Below are 7,500 nucleotides of genomic sequence, written 5' to 3' on the forward strand. Positions count from 1 at the left end.
ATTATTCTTCAATGGGCTTCTAATCCAGGCTATTTTCAGACACTGATTATTCTTCAGTGGGCTTCTAATCCAGGGTATTATCAGACACTGATTATTCTTCAGTCGGTTTTTAATCCAGGGTATTATCAGACACTGATTATTCTTCAGTGGGCTTCTAATCCAGGGTATTTTCAGACACTGATTATTCTTCAGTGGGTTTTTAATCCAGGGTATTATCGGACACTGATTATTCTTCAGTCGGTTTTTAATCCAGGGTATTATCAGACACTGATTATTCTTCAGTGGGCTTCTAATCCAGGGTATTATCAGACACTGATTATTCTTCAGTGGGCTTCTAATCCAGGGTATTATCGGACACTGATTATTCTTCAGTCGGTTTTTAATCCAGGGTATTATCAGACACTGATTATTCTTCAGTGGGCTTCTAATCCAGGGTATTATCAGACACTGATTATTCTTCAGTGGGCTTCTAATCCAGGGTATTATCAGACACTGATTATTCTTCAATGGGCTTCTAATCCAGGGTATTATCAGACACTGATTATTCTTCAGTGGGTTTCTAATCCAGGGTATTATCAGACACTGATTATTCTTCAGTGGGCTTCTAATCCAGGGTATTATCGGACACTGATTATTCTTCAGTCGGTTTTTAATCCAGGGTATTTTCAGACACTGATTATTCTTCAGTGGGCTTCTAATCCAGGGTATTGTCAGACACTGATTATTCTTTAGTGGGCTTCTAATCCAGGGTATTATCAGACACTGATTATTCTTCAGTGGGCTTCTAATCCAGGGTATTATCAGACACTGATTATTCTTCAGTGGGCTTCTAATCCAGGGTATTATCGGACACTGATTATTCTTCAGTCGGTTTTTAATCCAGGGTATTATCAGACACTGATTATTCTTCAGTGGGCTTCTAATCCAGGGTATTATCAGACACTGATTATTCTTCAGTGGGCTTCTAATCCAGGGTATTATCAGACACTGATTATTCTTCAGTGGGCTTCTAATCCAGGGTATTATCGGACACTGATTATTCTTCAGTGGGCTTCTAATCCAGGGTATTGTCAGACACTGATTATTCTTCAGTGGGCTTCTAATCCAGGGTATTATCGGACACTGATTATTCTTCAGTGGGCTTCTAATCCAGGGTATTATCAGACACTGATTATTCTTCAGTGGGTTTTTAATCCAGGGAACAATGAGCAACAATAACAGTCTGTTCCATAACTACAGGAAAAAAAACATTAGCTGAGAAGCCATATGGCTGGAACAAGAACACAATCAATTAAACTAGGACATTTTTACATTCAGAAAGAATCCACACGTCCAAAGAGTTACAGGTTTTTTATAGTGTCTGTTCAACCTGGAGATAGAGAATTTTTATTGTCAAAGGTTTTGGACAGTAAAGATCACCCAAAATTTCACACAACTGGCCTTTACTGGCAAACCATACAGGTCACACACACACACACACACACACACAAAGTCACACACACACACACAGACACACACACACACACACACACATACACACACACACACATACACACACACACACACACACACACACAGACACACAGACACACACACACACACACACACACACACACACACACACACAGTATTTCTCCCCTAATATGATATTCAGTGATAAACAGAGGCAAACAGCAATAAATTATACAACATATTAAATGAACAACTGGTTCCTCTGTTGCGGTTTATATAAATAACACTGTATAATCCTGACACAAACTGTAGTTTATATGAACAGCACAGAGTAAGACAGAGCAATCACAAAAGAGTCTCCATTAACATCAATAGACTCCTACATGGCTCACATTAATTCCCCATGCAGTAACTCAATCATATTTGTATCTGTATCTGTATTTGTTGGGATGATAAAATTATCCATATTGTATTTGTACTTCAGGTAGTGGCAAGGCTACACAAAACTAAGCAAAACTCAGGATATTTATACAAACTGAGAACAAGGTAAGATTAACAGAAACAGAACTGTGCGCCAAGGGTCAGAAGAGACCTGTTCTCAGTCATGTGATCACTAGTCTTGTAGGGAGTAAAAATTCAACAGACTTCCTGATTCGTATACTTCCAGCGAAATTCCAGTGTCAATGGAAAGTATATGAGTAAATATTGGACTGTTAATTGGAGCAAATGCACCAAACTGAACAGGACTATAAAGAGTCATTCACAGTCCTGGTAATGAGAATGTTAAAACACCTTTAGGATGGCTCATTAGGGGCCTAATGCTGGAAAACACCGATCAAACTCAGGAAAGAAAGACGTTTGCATGTCAGGAAAATTGCTGTGGCCAGTTTCAATGAGCTGTTGATTGAGCAATACCACCACAACTTCCCAGAACACACATCCAAGGAAAAAGCAGAAATGTTAAGAGGTTTAACAATTCACAGAAGAGCAGCAGACAAAGTTGCTAGCTCGCCCACAGACCTGGGTTTCATACCCAGTAGTCATGCCTCAGACCTGGGTTTCATACCCAGTAGTCATGCCTCAGACCTGGGTTTCATACCCAGTAGTCATGCCTCAGACCTGGGTTTCATACCCAGTAGTAATGCCTCAGACCTGGGTTTCATACCCAGTAGTCATGCCTCAGACCTGGGTTTCATACCCAGTAGTCATGCCTCAGACCTGGGTTTCATACCCAGTAGTCATGCCTCAGACCTGGGTTTCATACCCAGTAGTCATGCCTCAGACCTGGGTTTCATACCCAGTAGTCATGCCTCAGACCTGGGTTTCATACCCAGTAGTCATGCCTCAGACCTGGGTTTACAAATAAGAATACGAAATACAAGTGCCACAACAGCACCATCCAGCACAAATCAAACACAACAACAGAATAAAGCAATGGAATACAATATAGTAAACTAAACTAAACTGAAATAAAATAAAATAAATAAAATAAAAAATAAAATAAAATAGGTTGCGTCTGTCATAAATAAAATAAGAGCTCGCATCTATCGATTCTAAAGTGCGCAGTAATTATATAAGAAGCATATAGTAAGATGAGATTAGTGAGGTAGATAGAAGAAGTTATTGTCCATTGTGCAATGATTATATATGTAGTTGTGAGAAAGAATTCTCAGCCTGGGCCAGATATGGCTGAGATCCAAACCGCACTGTTCACCTGCTTAAAAAGGAGAATATCAAAGTTTTCAGAGTCTGATGCAGTGTAAGTTTATTGTAAGAGCTCATACAACAGACTGAGCTGGTCCCGGAGCGGGGGGGGGGGCTGAAGTCACGTTCAGAAAGCACTGTTTTATAGTCATTTCTTGTCAATTTCAGACACTGAATGTGCACTGTCTCAGCCTCTTTCGGTTGGGGTGCACGTGCTGGTCACTCCTTGCAAATTCCCAGACCATTCTGTAATACACCATGGTTTCCATTGCGCCCATTGTTTTGATTAAGATAATCAGAAACTGTATTATAATATTTATCATTCTCCTCCTTTTGCTAAAATTAAAAATGAACGCAAAGAAAGGGCACACCATGTAACCTTGAATGTTTGACCGTCTGCACAGAGAAGAACTCAAAGTACTTTTTCTTTTCCACCATTCACAGATCTCATCTTTTTTGAAGGGAGAACTTAAATATTCATTTTAATACAAATGATTATATAGCTATGAATTCTTAATACAAATGATTACATTGATTAACTCAGAGAAAAATAGCTACATAACCGTTACGGTGATTTTCATAAAACAAAGAGACATTTTCTCTCCAACATAGTTTATAATGAACTTACTACAAAAACAGAACAAGAGTAAAAATGATCATTACTATTATATGGCATATATTAAGGTGAGAATGGTGAGGTAGATAGAGACAGTTATTGTCCATTGTGCAATGATTATATACATGGTACATAAAGAAATAGGCTGCAAAATAGATCAGGAGTAAAATTATTACTATTTCAGTGTAAAATGTGCAATACAAAACAATGTTATTCTTATACTTTGTACATAACGATAATAATAACTGTATAGTGTAATTCTTAAACAGACATCTGTGAGAAGGAGTAAGATAGATAGAAATAATTATTGCCCATTGCGCAGTGATCATGTGTGAAAGGAAACAGTATAGGGCATCAGGCGTGAGTCTAATCCCATGTTACAGCAGAGAGGGGAGGAGTTGTAAAGTTTGATGGCCGCCGGCAGAAACAACCTGCTGTGTCTCTCGGTGGAGCATTTGGGGGAGATCAGCCTGCCGCTGAAGGTGCTCTTCAGCCCATCATGAAGGGGATGGGAGTTGTTGTTCAGGTTGCTCACCAGCTTGTTAAGCATCCTCCTCTCCACCATCACCCCCAATAAGTCCAGCTCAATTCCACCTCCTAGGACAGAGCTGGCTTTCCCGACAAGCTTGTTCAGCCTGTTAGAATCCCCAGCTTTCAGACCACACCCCCAGCACACTGGCACTGGACACCACTGACAAATAGAACATCTGCAGCATCGTGTTCCAGATGTTGCAGGATCGTAGTCTCTGCAGGAAGTAGAGCCGACTCTGGCCCTTCTTGTAAAGGGCTTCTGTGTTCTTAGTCCACGCCAGCCTGACGTCTATGGGGGATGGTCTGCCAATCGCTGACCACCGTTGAATTGGGGTAAAAAGGAGATACATTGCAAAAAACAAAACAAAACATGAACATCATGGAAAAGTCTGCTGGACTAAAAGGTGAACATTACTACTGACCACTATCTAAGGATGATGATGTAAGAAATGCCAAATGTCAAATAACCAACAGCTTTCTGCTGATGGAGTACTCTCACTAAAGACTGACTTGACTGTGATATGTTCCTTATTCTGACTGACTCTGATCTAATGGACTTATTGACTGTGATATTTTCCTTATTCTGACTGACTCTGATCTAATGGACTTATTGACTGTGAGCTAATGGAATGACTGGCTGAACTAATGGATGAAACTAAGGAGTGAACTGAATTGCAGATTGAAACATTCAAACTGTTATTAAAAACTATTATTGAATACGTTCATGAACTGATGCTTATTGTAGAACATTTGCTCATGACCTAACACACATACACGAACACAACATAAACATGCATAACTTACACTGCCTGGCCAAAGAAAAACAGTCACCGTTTGGAGCCTCTGGAGGCAGTGTTATGATCTGGAGTTGCTTCAGTCGGTCAGGTCTCAGCTCAGCAACGTTATGCAGTAATAAAATGAAGTCAGCTGAGTACCTGAACGCACTGAATGACCAGCTTATCCCATCAATGGATTTGTTCTTCCCTGATGGCATGGGGGAATTTTCCAGGACAACAATGCCAAGATTCATTAGGCTCAAATTGTGAAAGAGTGGTTCAGGGAGCATGAGGAATCATTTTCACACATGAATTGGCCACCACAGAGTCCTGACTTTAACCCCAGTGAAAGCCTTTGGGATGCGCTGGAAAAGACTTTACAGAGTGGTTCGACTCTCCCATCGTCAGCAAGATCTCGGCCCAAAATGAATGCAGCTCTGGACGGAAATAAACGATGTGACATTGTTGAAACAATGCCAAGGCAAACGCGCACTGTAATCAAAGCTAAAGGTAGTCCAACGAAATATTAGAGTGTGCGACCTTTTTTTGGCCAGGCAGTGTACATATATGTACATAACATATATAAACATGTACAACATACATATATATATAACGTACATGTATGTACATGACAAACAAACATGTATAACATACATACATGTAACATGCATACATGTATATAACATATATATGCTGATGCACATTAACTGGCACTGACTTATCTTGGAGTGATCATGAACTCATTACTCATCATCACACTCACAACAACAGATTTCTGTGTGCACATGTAAACATTCTGAAATTAAAATATGAAATGTGAAAATGTATTTATGTAAAGATTTGTAATGAACTTGGTGTACTTGATAAACCTGAATATTATGGTTCCATATTAGTAATTTAGTTAAATTATATTTACTCCGTAAACATTCATGAACGTACTCCGTAAATATAAGGGACCAGTGTGTAGAAACCATACTTGTTTTGTTTGAACGCCGCCTGCTGGTTATGTTTGGTATTTTTTGTTAAATTACTGGAGTACACAGATGGCCCCACACGTAGGTAGTGACCCGAGTGGAAGACACCAGCACGCAATGAATTTTCAATACCGTTGTTCTTGAGTTGAATCATACACTGATGTATTTTTGAAAGTATTTTTATTTTATAAATGTAACTTTTCTCCCAGGCCCTCTTTGGATCACAACCACATTTCATTACATAAACAGAGAAGAATTGCAATTGAAATGTAACTTCTGATCAACAGAGTGAGCAGATTAAATCAGACGTTTCACAGTTTTAACTAAACTCAGCCTGTCAGAAATTCCGTCTCACGCATTGTATTCAAGGAAAGTGAGAAAAGGAGGAGATGATTACGAAGTCATCACAAAGTCATCCATTGAAAAACAATAGCACAGAGAATTCCTGAGAGATGGGGAGGGGGGTGTCTATGAATTTGTGATGAGTTTGTTTGCATCAGACCTGCTGGCGACGGAAGCTAATGAGTTCCATTAGACTCCTGAGTGCTTTGATCTCTCTCTCTCTCTCTCTCTCTCTCTCTCTCTCTCTCCTCTGCTTTCCGTGAATGTGTGAGGGAAACGTTCTGAATACTTTTAAAGTAATTTACTAGTATATGTGATGAAGATGAGGTTCTGAGTTCTGAGCGTTACTAAATCAACCTACTGTTTCTTTAAAAATCGTTCTCTCATTAATATCTGCCTTTTCTCACTGGTGAGCACAGATACTTTGTTATTTCATAAACATTGCTGATCATGACGGGATTATTAGACAGCTGTAGCACCGATGTCAAAACGTCACCGTCCTCTTTTCAGTCACGGTTCCGGCAACGACGTCACACAGAAACGGCAGCGCATTCCGTTACCAAGTATTGCTTTCCTAAACACGCGCCATATGACATTCGTCTGTACCCACACGGAACAATACTAAAAAGTAATTTATTCACACGACTAAGAAATCTGCTCTTTAAGCAACACGCGCGTTCAGCAACATTACGTTTGCTCCCTGGAGTTTACAGCTGACCCGGTTCCGTCAGTCGACAGGAGCCAAAAATGGGTCGATGTTCGTTATTAACGGACTCTCTTTCTCGGACGGAAAGACTCAGCGACGAATGGACACTTCTCATCCAAATCAACATTTACAAACTGTTCTATTCGGATTCTGAGGCAGTGAAACCTGGTCTGGATGAAGAACGGTTATTTTCAGGTTGTGAATAAGGTCATACCTGTGTCCTAAGCATCCGTCCTCGTCCTTTCCTTTTTGTACTTCAAAGATTTCTTATAATTATCATATATTCAAGCTGCGCGTTTGTGCGAAGGGACATAAAAGACATTTGCTTTGCTTTGCTTTGCTTTACAGGGAGGGAAGAAAGTGGGAGGCAAGGTATGAATGGACGTTCAGTGAACTCTG

The sequence above is a fragment of the Chanos chanos genome, chromosome 13 (genome assembly GCF_902362185.1).
Source record: "Chanos chanos chromosome 13, fChaCha1.1, whole genome shotgun sequence".
In the NCBI taxonomy this organism is placed as follows: domain Eukaryota; kingdom Metazoa; phylum Chordata; class Actinopteri; order Gonorynchiformes; family Chanidae; genus Chanos; species Chanos chanos.